At 34.8% G+C, this 12,614-nt stretch overlaps 1 pseudogene; it reads right to left on the bottom strand.

Annotated features, from left to right (window-relative positions):
- Positions 1-4,161: 4,161 nt before the first annotated feature.
- Positions 4,162-5,099, bottom strand: LOC143660146 (vomeronasal type-1 receptor 4-like; annotated as a pseudogene).
- Positions 5,100-12,614: the final 7,515 nt, after the last annotated feature.

The raw sequence follows: 12,614 nt of genomic DNA on the forward strand, positions 1-12,614 counted from the left end.
TCCTAGCAGGTCAATGTGAAATCTGTGTAATCACTAATTCTTCCTTTTGTACCTGAATTAGTGCCTGTGGCCCAGCAGAAACATTAATGCAGAAACTAGGAGAAAGCCACCTGACCATATGAGGTAGACCCTGATGGCTGATGACATTACTTCATCAGATTGGGTCCAAATCCTTAGGGGCAATGTTGAGGTCTATATTACCTGATGAATGCATCCCATTTCTTGACACCCTGGTGATAATATTCTCCATCAAATAGAGCATGAGGTGAATATTGTAGACTTGTTCCCAATTCCTAAGACAGCTTAATACATTATGCACTCTTGGGGAAATTTTCCAGAAGGCAGAGAGTGTAGAAAGGGGTTGGTATCATTGGGAGACAGGTGTTCATCAGAGTCTTTCTGGTATATGTCTCTTCTGGGAGAGGCATTGGCATATTGTGTTCTAGACACACATTGGCATGTCTGTATCAAGGATGTTTGTTCAGAAAATAAAATTGGAAGACAGGAATACAAGCTCACTCTGGGACAGAGGGCAAAGTGATTTGCTTTCCTATATAATAAAAATACTGTCTTCTGCCAGGGCAAAGAGTAAGGCAGGTGTGCTATCAGTCCCCTTGAGAAGACTGGAGTCTCCTAAGTTTAATTAGTCCACAGTGACTTGACCCAATGGAGAAGCTTTATCCATATGTGATTCTCTGCATCTTTCTTATTGGACTCAGAGGGCAAGGGAAACTAAGCATATGTTAATCTCACACTGTCTGCTGTGCCATGACTAATAGAGAGTTTTGTCTCTGCCCCAGGAGTCCTATGTCTTCTTCTAGCATTGATGAACTATTTAGGTTAACATTTTTACTTTTAGATTGTCTTAAATTTTATATTCTTTAAACTTCCTGGGGGTAGCCATAGGTGTGAAATGAAGCAACATGTTATTAGTTTGTGTTTTATATATCATTCCAATCAGTAGCATTAAGACTTTGATTACATTAAAGATAAGAGGATGGTCATCAAGTTCATCTTTTTTGTGAAAGGGTATTATTCTGGGGATCTGTGTGTCAGCTACAATCTATGTGTTTGTTGATGTGCAGCCAGGGAAGATTAGACTAGGATGACTAAAGTGCAGATTAAGGAAAGTCTAAGACTGCCGGTCCCTGTAAGGTAGCAAAATATCATTGGAAAAAAATCATTTGTACTTGTGTTTTCATGAAGATTCTAGGAGTTATACACCAGCACAATTTATAATAGCTCTAAACTGAAAACTATTCACATGTGCATGAGATGGAATGATTAAAGAAGCTGTTAGAGTGTCACATAATGGAATCCTACTCAGCAATGCCAGTGAATGTTATAAGAACATGCATTCACAAAGATAAATTCAAAAACAACATATGGAATGAAAAGCAAATTGAGATTGGTGATTCTCTGTAACTCCATTCATGCAGGGTATAAATGGGTAAAAGTGATTCTGCCATCAGATGTCCTCCTTAGTCCTTTCCAAGGGCGAAGATGGGCCCCTTGAGGAGTCTTCAATCTCACAATATACTATTTTATGAACTAGAAGCTATATCCAGGGCTGATTTGGTTTTCTGAAATTTAATTATGCTATGCAATAAGTTTTATACATTTGTCTTAGAAAATTTTTTTAAATCCTTATCTCCAAATTTTAAAATTGAGAGTTAGTATTGATACTTCCTTCTGTAATCAAAATGAAACTTAAAGGTATTAAATAAATTATATGGTAATTAATTAATTGATGAATTACTGTTTCAGAATATATTTATTCTTAAGTAAAACCATCATAAAATGTTTCTAGACAAGAAGAATTTCTCCACTGCATAATTGAAGCAGCAACTGACACATTTCTGCATCATAACCTGCTCAAAACATCTGATCTGATTAAGTGTTGCTTCAACAATTTTAATAAGATGCTGAATTCCTTTATTCTGTGAAATAAGAAAATGTGTATTTATTACTTTCAAATCTCCTGTGTTTTTTTTACAGTATTCAGAAATGTTATATGGAAAATAACCAAATATAAGACAATATGAACTTTTGTAAAACATCTTTAATCTCTTAAAAAATTTTATTCCAAAACATGGTGTTATTTGCTACTAGGTGTATTGGTAACTAATTTACCTCTCAAATAAAACTATCAATATCTGGAAGGTTTCAAACAAGGTATTTCACTTCTCTTTTATATGCATATCCTCAGATCTATAATGAAGCTCAAATTCTTTTTGAAAAGTAAAGTTAATTCGTGATTCTTATATTACCGTAATTCTATTCAAGCAACCCACAAGAACCATTGGATTTTATTTTTAAAGGATGTTGTAATTTCTAGTTTAAAACCCCCTGAGATACATAATAGGAAAGCATGAAATCAAAGAATAAAAATTAGAGTTCTTTTTTTAAAAACTTATGAAGCACAAAAGAAGTTAATAGAGTTACAAAATAGATGAACACTAATTAAGAACACACAAATTGGTATATCTAGCCCTCAAACTATCCATTTTCACGTTAGATATATAGAATGTTTGTTCCTAATTGGGTAGCATAATTGGCTGATTTTATTTAATGGCATTTTTCAACATAAATAGCAAAACTTTGGATTAAAATAGAATAACGAACAATGCCTTAGGCATAATATCAAATAACTATCATGACTGTCTAAATGTCAGATAACAAAGCATTAAATTTAAAGTAACTTATTACTGCAATTAGTGTCATTACATTTCTTTATATTATATTTCTTAATGTAATAATTCAATATACAATTGACTGATGGGAAAAATATTATCTCACTTATGCACAAACATATATAGATACAAATACACATATATCTATATCTATAAATGCATATACATACACATACCTATATAACCCACGTACACATATATGCATATTGACAAATGTAGGTATATGTGTCTGTATACACCTGTGCATCTGTGTGTGTATGTATATAAAAACATATAAACATCTATATGTTCATATATATTTCACGTCTGTATACCTTATTTTGTGGTCTAATAGGTAAAAAATACTTCTATGTGTGTCATGTGAAATAAAAAAATATGTTTCTCTATTTTGGTACTACAAGATTCAATACATATGCATTAGCTCAGAATAATTCTTATTTTTCAATATGAATGATTAATTTTTCATATAACCCTTGTAATGAAAATACAGAGATAGCTGTACTAAAATCCCTCCCACTCATGACAAATATCTATTTTGTTCCTTTGGAGATCCACAAGTCACAAGTTCAGCATGAAAAGGATTCATGGCATAATCCCCATCCAAATGGCTATTCACCCACTGCTTCTTGTTTCATGAAATTCTACACATAATTCCTCACCTTAAAGATGGTAGAGTGCAACCCCAAGTTCTTTCTTTCTAATGTGCCTCATAGATATCCTCACATTATACAGAAATATCTGCCTTCTACAAATCCCTGAAATCCATGCAATTTTATTCCAGACACCACTTGTTTTTTAACACTCAACTTTTACAGCTTATTTCTTAATTAATGAAAGCATATTTTTGCATTGTCCTTTATAACACTGCAGTTGAATTTGGACATTTCTGCATGTGGATGTTTGAAATATGCTAATACCACCCAATACAATTTTATCAAATGACTGCCATTTCTCTAAGGATTCAAGATATAAATTTCATAATTTTGTCCTCAATGCTTCTGCAGAAACTGAAGTTGTCCAATTCCATCCCTTGCTAATTCGATATTCCTTAAGAACATGTTTTTCTTCAGATTTCTCAATGACTCTCTCACATGATCCTTTCTCAAGGAACTCCGTTAACATCTCTGCTTAGTTAATTGCAGGAGAAGCTTAATAACAGATTGAAAGATGCACATGCCAAGATTTCACTCATAAACTTCAGGATGTTTAAGAATCTACCGGCTTTTTATTGCTTAGACTCTGAGTAACTCCACTGCAAGTAATATTAAAATTTTAATTATAAGTAATTCCATAGAAATTATTTAACATTTCATTTATTTATTCTATTTCTATTTATTGTTACATTTTGGGGACATGGGATCACAATGCTGCTCACCACTCTATTGTACTGTAATAGTTTCATAATTCTGCTTCCAAGTCTGTGGGGATGGCAGAATAAATGTATGATCACTGTGCAAAAACATATGCATTATATATTAATAATAAGATTAGGAGACATCACATTCCTTACCCAGGTGAAGCAGATTCTGAAGACACTGGAGTCTCGGTCCATGAGAACAAAGGGGCTGACAGCTGGGAAACACAAAGCAAATACTGCACCCATGTTCACCAGAAGCCAGCTGGGATTAGGAAAAATAGAAAGACAGACCTGAAAGATGGATGAGAGGTTGTAAAAGGATACAAAGGTACCCAACAGTAGAAGGATGGTTTGTGTAGCTCTGGACTCAGGGGAGGACCTGGTGGAGATGTTGGTCCTGTGAATATATTGGACCCACTGCTTATGCCTTTACAGGATGGAAACAATGGAGCTGCTGGCCCAGAGCATGAGCCCCAGACATACAGCATCAGGGAATGATAGTAATGCTGCAGAGATTGAGATTGTGATTTTGTCACTAACATTAGCAGAACAGTACCTCAAATCTTTTTTCTTTTCATTGGTATCATTTCTCCAATTGCTGGTCACAGACACAGGACAAAGATATTTACTAGCATGTAGAGGAGACAGCATAGGGCAATGGAGATGCTGATGAACTTGGAACCTTTCACTTTAACCTCTGCCCACCTGGAGATCCTGGGGCTGATGGTGATGGCCTGGAAAATACTCAAGAGGCAGGTGCTTCCAGTGGACACACCCCTGACCACGCTGTGAACGTAGAAAAGAAGTTTGCATCCATAATCACTGGGGAATTGTTTCTACCCCAAAGCAGCCATTGTTTGGGTTACCCTCCCAGAAAATAGAACTAAGGAATTTTCTACAAGCAGTTGCTTGAGAATGAAGTCTGTGTTCCTTAACTTGCACCCAGTGAAATGAAAGAAGAGATAATGAGAGAGAAGAGAGAAATTTCCAAGGACTCCAAGTATAGTCTGAAATAAGACCAGCCCTATTGCCAAATCCCTGGAGAACATTCTACAAGTTCACAGTGACTAATTTTAATCTTCAGAATCGGATGAGCCTGCAGGGAAATAGGAGAGGTATGCTATAATTAGCATAAAATCCAGTATTCTCTGCTTACATTAATTCCTGCTTAGAATATTTAAATTTTCTCTTTTAGTAAGAGGCACTTAAGAGTTGAGTACAGGATATTAAAAAGCAAAACAGAAGATAGGAATCTGTGCTAAGAAGACCATACATGACATAGCTTCTTTATTCTTCACAAATCCATGAGCCGAGCATTACTAAGAGTTTCATTAGATAGATGAGGAAAACATACACAGAAAGTTTAAGATATTTGTCAAAATCCCCATAAAGTGTTAACTTGAACCTGGATGGTGTGTTGCAAAACCAGCACCTTAATGGCCATATTATAGGAACAAAGATAAGTAGGTACATTTTTCCAATAATGCAGACCGATACTAGCTTTGTTTTTGTACCTTGTCATTGTGTTTTATCTGGTGGTATGTTATTTCACAATTTTGGTTATAGAAATTTTCCATTTACATGTAAATTTATTGTCTATCATCCAATATTATCTATGAATAAAGATGTAGAGATCTTAATAAAATGGAGATCTTAATTAATGTAGACTGTAGAAAGGTAGTATTGCAGCCAAACCCATGAACTGGTAGGGCTTTATGAATGAAACAATGCTTCCATGTTATGATAGCCACAGAAAGACTCATTTGCATTCATGTCAGGAAGAAAAGTACAATGTCACCTATGAAAGGAATCATGGAGGGCGGGCCACAGTGGCTCAGCAGGCAAGAATGCTTGCCTGCCATGCTAGAGGACCAGGGTATGATTCCCTGCCCACGTAAAAAAAGAAGGAATCATGGAACAATCTCAGGTCTTGTCCTATACTGAGTACCATGAAGCACTTACATTAGATAAATATTAGAGGGTATAAAATACATAGCCCCTTAGGTATATTTTTGTGCCTGATTTAACTATTAGCTATTCAGTGAGACTTCTGAAAGATTTTAAAATGAAGACACATGCAAAATAGAATCCGTAAATTGTAAAATATTGTGCATACCATGAATCAAAAGAGTATTTTTTGGATTGCTACTAGAATATTTCTGAACCAGAGATTGATCAGAAGATATATATGAACCTAGCAGCTGCTGTGTGAAACCCACAATACAAAGATCAATTTTCCCTTAAAATCTGCTTACCTGGCTTCAAGAGAGAAAACAAACTAAACATAATCAACAGACTCTGGATGATTCCAAAGTGAGTGCTTTTCTAATCTTTAGACCACTGTGCCATACAAGTATTCAAGTTATTATCCGAGATATGGAATCAAAGTACCTGAAAAATATTTTCAGAAATCCAAGTCAAAGGAAGAACATAATAGCAAGCAATCAATGCCAGATAATTTGGAAACCTAGATGATATGGAAATTTCTAAGGAAAATATAATGTACCAATATAATGTCCAGTAATGATAGGATGTGTAAAAACTCAATAACTATAGAAAGGGCAAATTTATAAAAGACTCAGTAATAAAAGCACCACAATCAGATGTTTTAATATTATTAATTTAACTGTTAGATAAATTATGCTAGTTCTTCTATTTAAGAGCACTGAATTGTCATCTAAGTCTGCAAACCTTAATTTTTGGCTGAATTTTCAATAATAAGCTCTGATTCTTTTTGTAAACAATTAATATGAGTTCAAATTATTCCTTTGGCTTTACCTACAAGTAAACTCATGTTTTACACAGGTCCAATATAAATGATTCTAAATTTCCAAATCAAGTTTTAGAGCCTTCAAAAAGAGCAACACCTATCATGTATACTCACACACATCTACACATGGACACACAAAGTGGACACTCATGCATACCCACCTGCAAATACACATATATTCTCACATACTTACAAACATACACCTCACAGCACATTTCCTTGCAAATGTATACTCTCCCACACACAATGTATTAACACACACTCACATTTATACAGATCAATGTACACTCCCACAAACTCACACACTCCTACTCATATGCATCAAATCACACTCACCCTGTCAATGTCTGTATGTGTATGTTAATAAAACGTTCATGTGTGAAAGAGTAGTGGTAGCTTCAGTTCTCATTTATAAATCCAAACTTTATACTCTTTCCAGTGGTCCAACAGCTCTCAAGGATGCTATCACAATGTGTAAAGTGTAAAAACTACTATGAGCATTAAGTACTAAGAGAAAAAGTTGTGGTGTTGGTAGAATGGCAATGCAAGAGTGTTTGATAAAGATGAATAAAAATAAGGGCCATTGGGAAGTGGTGGAAGAATAGGGAGAAGTTGAGAGCTTGATTATGTGGAGGATGAACAATGAAGATGGGGAGAGAAAGTCAAAGTGTTTAAAGTCAGCAGGTAAAGTCCCATTTGAGTTCAAGCATACTGTCATGTTTAAGGGTAAGAATGGGCTAGTATCCAAGGAATTTAGGGGGAATGCACATTTTGAATGCTGAAGATATTAGGTCATGTCAAAGCAGGGGATTGTGCAGATGTTGAGATAATGAACAAAGGTTGGTAAAGAGCAGGAGCAGCTAAAAGGCAGGAGAGACATAATATTTATGAGTAATTAAATAAAATGAGAAGGAGAGGAGAAAAACAGTAGAGTAGGCAGTTATTACTGAGTGTTATTACTGACTCAAGGCATAGGTGGAGGGCAGGAAGGGACTATGAAATTGTGGAAAGTAAAGGGCCCTAGGAGGTAAAATGAGAACAAGAGGATGAAAGGAGCTGGTTAGGAAACTAGGCATGAGTGAGATAAATGGTCTGAGAGAAACAGTTGGGATTTTACTGTGGGAGTGGCACTTGGGGATCATCAGGAAGTTATGGATGCTCAATGGTTGGGAGCTTGAGGTTGAGAGGCAGAGAGGTCTGAGAGATGGTCTAACATCAATGGAATGGGATAGAAGTCCACTGGATTAAGATGAAATCCAATGATAGAAGTCAAGAAGTCTCAGATGAATTTAGGGCATGGAGGTAGAAGTCTAAGAAATGTCTAAAGGCCACCGGGGTGGTGGGGTGGTAGGTAGGGGTGCCTGGGAGAAGTAAAGTAATTAGAGAAGGGCAGGATGGATGGCAAAAATGATGATTGTCTTATGGATCGTTCCAGATTCAGCTTAGGAGGCAAAAACTTGCTTATATAAAACACTCATTAAAACATCCTCAACTATACATAGAGTACAAGATTGTGGGTGGGTTGAGAGTAATATTAATAGATGTTTTACCTATGATCATTTGGGTTAAATACTTGGATATGGTTATTGAAAATGGCCACATTCATCTCGGCCAATGCTTGTAGGTAGCAACCCATTTACAGAAGGTGAGGTCTTCATAGGTGTCAAGGAAATAAGAGTCCAAGGTAGATGACAGCTTCAACATATAGATATAAGGGAAGGAATCTTAGCAATAGCTTTCTTCCTTGAAGCAAATACTCAAGTGCTTAGAACATCTGATACTCTATTTACAATGTTGGTAAAATATGGTGAACAAGGGAGCTACATTAATTAAGTTTAATAAAATATGAGTAAAGAGTTCATCAAGTGTCTGCATCTTGTAAGCAGTTCCTGTTTGAGGAGAGTTTTTGACTATACACAAATATTTTAGTGGAAACTATGTTGCTTCCTATGAAATGGAGCTTGAAGGATATTAAGGAATGATGAGAAAAAAAGAAAGAAAGACAGAAATAAAGAGAGAAAGAGACCAACGGGATCAGGGGGTCTGAAGCTTAACCTTAACAAACAACAGACAACTTTATTCTGAAACAGATCCTGCTTATATACTGCAGGGTAACAAAAGGCATGCTTGCATTTCCTGAGGAAACAATGTACTTAACTTTCTTCATACTTAATGTAACCACTTGTGAGTAAACAAGTATTCTCTTCCTCCCAGACTGTTCCAAAAAAAGCAGATAACAATATCATCAATTTCCTGTTGGCACCATAATGCCAGCTGCTCCCAACAAATTTAATTCATAACCCACACTCTATTGTTTTCCTTCTTTGGTCCCTCTGACTTTCTTCAGTGGTCTTTATAAGCTTCCTGTGAAGATCACCAAATAAAATAATATGAATCCCCATTTTGCTTCAGAGCCCAATTTATAGATTTATTTAAGTTGACTTCTGACATAGAACAAAATAATTTATTGGAATACTTCAGAAATAAAATTAGATAGCAGGTATGTCATAGATTGGGAGTTTGTTTTATTACAAAAGGGTATTGAATATATTCCCATCATATTGAGTGCTCATAATTTTCTTCAACTTGTCATAAACAACATATGTAGGCTCTAACTGCTCCTAAGGCCCAGTTCTAAATACTAAACACTCCAATATTTAAATTCTGTTCTCATGGGATAGGTGCATCCTAAATTTGAAATCTACCTAATAATCTATTTTAGGTCACAGGTTGCTAGTTTGTGCTTCTGCATCTGAATCATTCACGCAAAAGTGAAGTTTCCAAGCCCCTTTCTCATTTCCTCCCGTTCCTCATTTCATCCTCTGGCCCACTGGTCCTCCTCCCTCTCATGTAAATTAAGTGGACGGAAGATGATTTTTAAAACTCCCAAACTAGTCTGAGAAGTCTCCTGTTGATCCCCACTTCACATTTCATTTGTGAAAATTCCTTGGCAATTTTGAATCTGATTCTCTCCTGAGATAAAGTATTAAGCAATGAATGATTCTCCTAGTGCTAAAACCCTTTCCAATATAGATAAATTACATTTACCCATTTCCTGGGTGATAATCCTGGAATTGAATTGTAAGAGAAAACATTCACACCGCCTTCAGAATTTGAGATTATGGAAGTTTAGGAAATCCACAGAACACAGTGGGGCTTCCAGGAAGATCAAGGAAGGGTGAAGAAGAGGGGTGAAAGTCTCCAGCCAAAATTTTTGTCCCTCAGGACATTCTTGCATTCATGCCTAATCAAGACCATGGAGTCATGTTTGTCTAATCATCTTCTGCCATCCCAAGGTTTGTTGCAATAATTTCATTGGGGTTTAATTTTCCTGTGCACTGATATTTTATCATCTAAGTGTACAATTGTTATAATCATCCATAATTTGCTTTATTTCCAATCCCAAGAATTTCACATATGGAAACATATCTGCACATATTTTTAATAATTAGTGTCTGAATAAAGTAAATATACCAGTAAATGTAGTGTCTAATTCTAAATAGTGCATGTCCAAGCAAATAATTATCTGGAAATTCTTTTTGATGATATATGTACCTTCCATTAATTCAACTTCACTAATGTTCTACTTGTGTGGATACACTAGGTTTTCCTTTGTTTGCTTTTCAGTCTGATCTTATGATAATATTTTGTTGTTTCCAGTAATTTTCATCCACTGTCAATGCTGCCATGAATATAATTGTGTAATGTCATTTTTTGTGAATGAAAAGTGAGGTCTTAAATTTCTGTGTAGTTTTCACATCTTTGAATTTAGAACATGTGACAACATCTTCCTCTGAAGAGGTTTAAACAAATATAAGTCCATGAACCTTGGTGGGGAGTCCAATTCCCCATATCATGGACCCAGTGTTGTGTCAGGATTTTTGGTAATTGTAAGTAAGTGAAATGGTGAGAACTGAATTCACATCTATGTTATGATTAATAACACTGTACATAGCATAAGACATCAGTCACTGTATGAATTTACTGGTCTATGAATTGCCTGCTTGTTTTGTTTTGTTACTTTAATTCTGGGTCCTCTTTCATTCATGGTGGTTAGAAATTCATTTTCAGCCATACTGGAGGCTGTTCCTTTCTGGGAGATGGACACTGGAAATATGTTCTTCCATTTTCTGGTGTCCTTAAATATTTTCAGACAACATTTCCTAGTGTTCATGTTATCAGAGTTTCAAGCTTTGATTTCTTCCTTGAATTTTATATTTTCTTACAGAAATATCCCTCTATTGCATAAACTAAAGTTCTAAACTTTTTGGTCTCATTTCATGTTTTCCAATTTTATACTTGCCCCTTGATACATGTGAAACTTCTGTATTTAAATAATATGAGGTGGAATATAATTGAACTTCTTTTAACCCATGATTATTTTGCACACAGATATGCCAAACCACTTCTGACATTTCAGTATTTATTATGTAAGAACATCTCTCTCAGAGCTATTTTCCCTGCTTCATTTATAATTACATCATCACTAACTTCTTAAAAGTTTATTTGCAATGTGGTATCTGGATGGCAATGCACTCACACTGATATTTCTTCAATTTGTCTTTGCTATTTTACATGCATCGTCTCAAGAAATTTTACAATTGCCTAACAATACCCTCAGGACAAAAAAAAACTTTTGGTAGGAATCAATTGAATTAGACGTTAGTTTTGGGGAGATGAATATTTTTGTTCCAACTAGAGATATGTGCCACTTAAATTTTTAAATGTTCTATCATGTAAAGGTTACATAGTTTATAATTCTCTTCCTAAACCTTTTCTGAGCTTTAGACTAGAGCTAGTCACTAAAGCATTTAAGTTTGACTGCTGTTTTTAATATTCCATCTTCTAAACTGTATTTTAATTGTTTGGAAACATATGTAAATGCCTTAGATTTTGGAGCATTGTTTTTGCACACAGGGTTTGTGCTGAACCCTAAGCTTAATAATACCAGAGTTTTATCATCTCTGCTTACATTTACAAGTAGATGATTACATCATCAGCCACTAATGAAAGCTACACTAATTATTTTATTGCTCAGAAAACTGCTATGTCTGCCAATACAGTGACATTGAGAAAAGGGATTGTAGGTGTCCTACTGTGATCACACATCTTTGAAGTCATGAATGTACTACCATCAATCATTAAGTATGCTCTAAGATTTTAAACCAATGATTCTGCTGTGTTCTATATAAAATTTATGATTACTTCTCCTTATCAAAGTTTTTAAATTCTGCATATATTAAATGAGAATTTACCCATTAAGTGTTGATGATTAATAGATATGCCAAATGAGAGGTTACTAAGTAATTGAAATGTAGGATACATTTAAGGTGTTGGTTCCATAAAACAACAGGAAAAAATATATATATACAAGCCTGACTGATTTAGGAGAATGTGATTACAAATTGGGTAGATTAGAGCAATTATATTTTAATAATTATCTGTTGTAATAGTTTGGTGGAAATTGTTTGCCTTTTTAAATACATGATTTTTAATGAGAGATTAATTGACAGCAAAAAACATTCATAAGATAGGACTTACTTATGAGAGGAATGACATAAATCAAGGATTTACATTAAATTATCCAAGCTCCATTCCTCCTGGCTAATGGAGATATTTGGAATAGATTTTAGAAGACAAGCCAAATGCCATTCACCCCTATTTCTTTAATTTTGTGAATGGTTAGAATTCCATTTTTAAACTTCAAAAATAAATATATGTATCCCTACCACAAATATGTTTCCAACAATTATTTATACATCATTGCTGGTGTTGTTTTCACTAAATTTTTTGG

Source organism: Tamandua tetradactyla, chromosome 16 (genome assembly GCF_023851605.1).
Source record: "Tamandua tetradactyla isolate mTamTet1 chromosome 16, mTamTet1.pri, whole genome shotgun sequence".
Classification (NCBI taxonomy): Eukaryota; Metazoa; Chordata; class Mammalia; order Pilosa; family Myrmecophagidae; genus Tamandua; species Tamandua tetradactyla.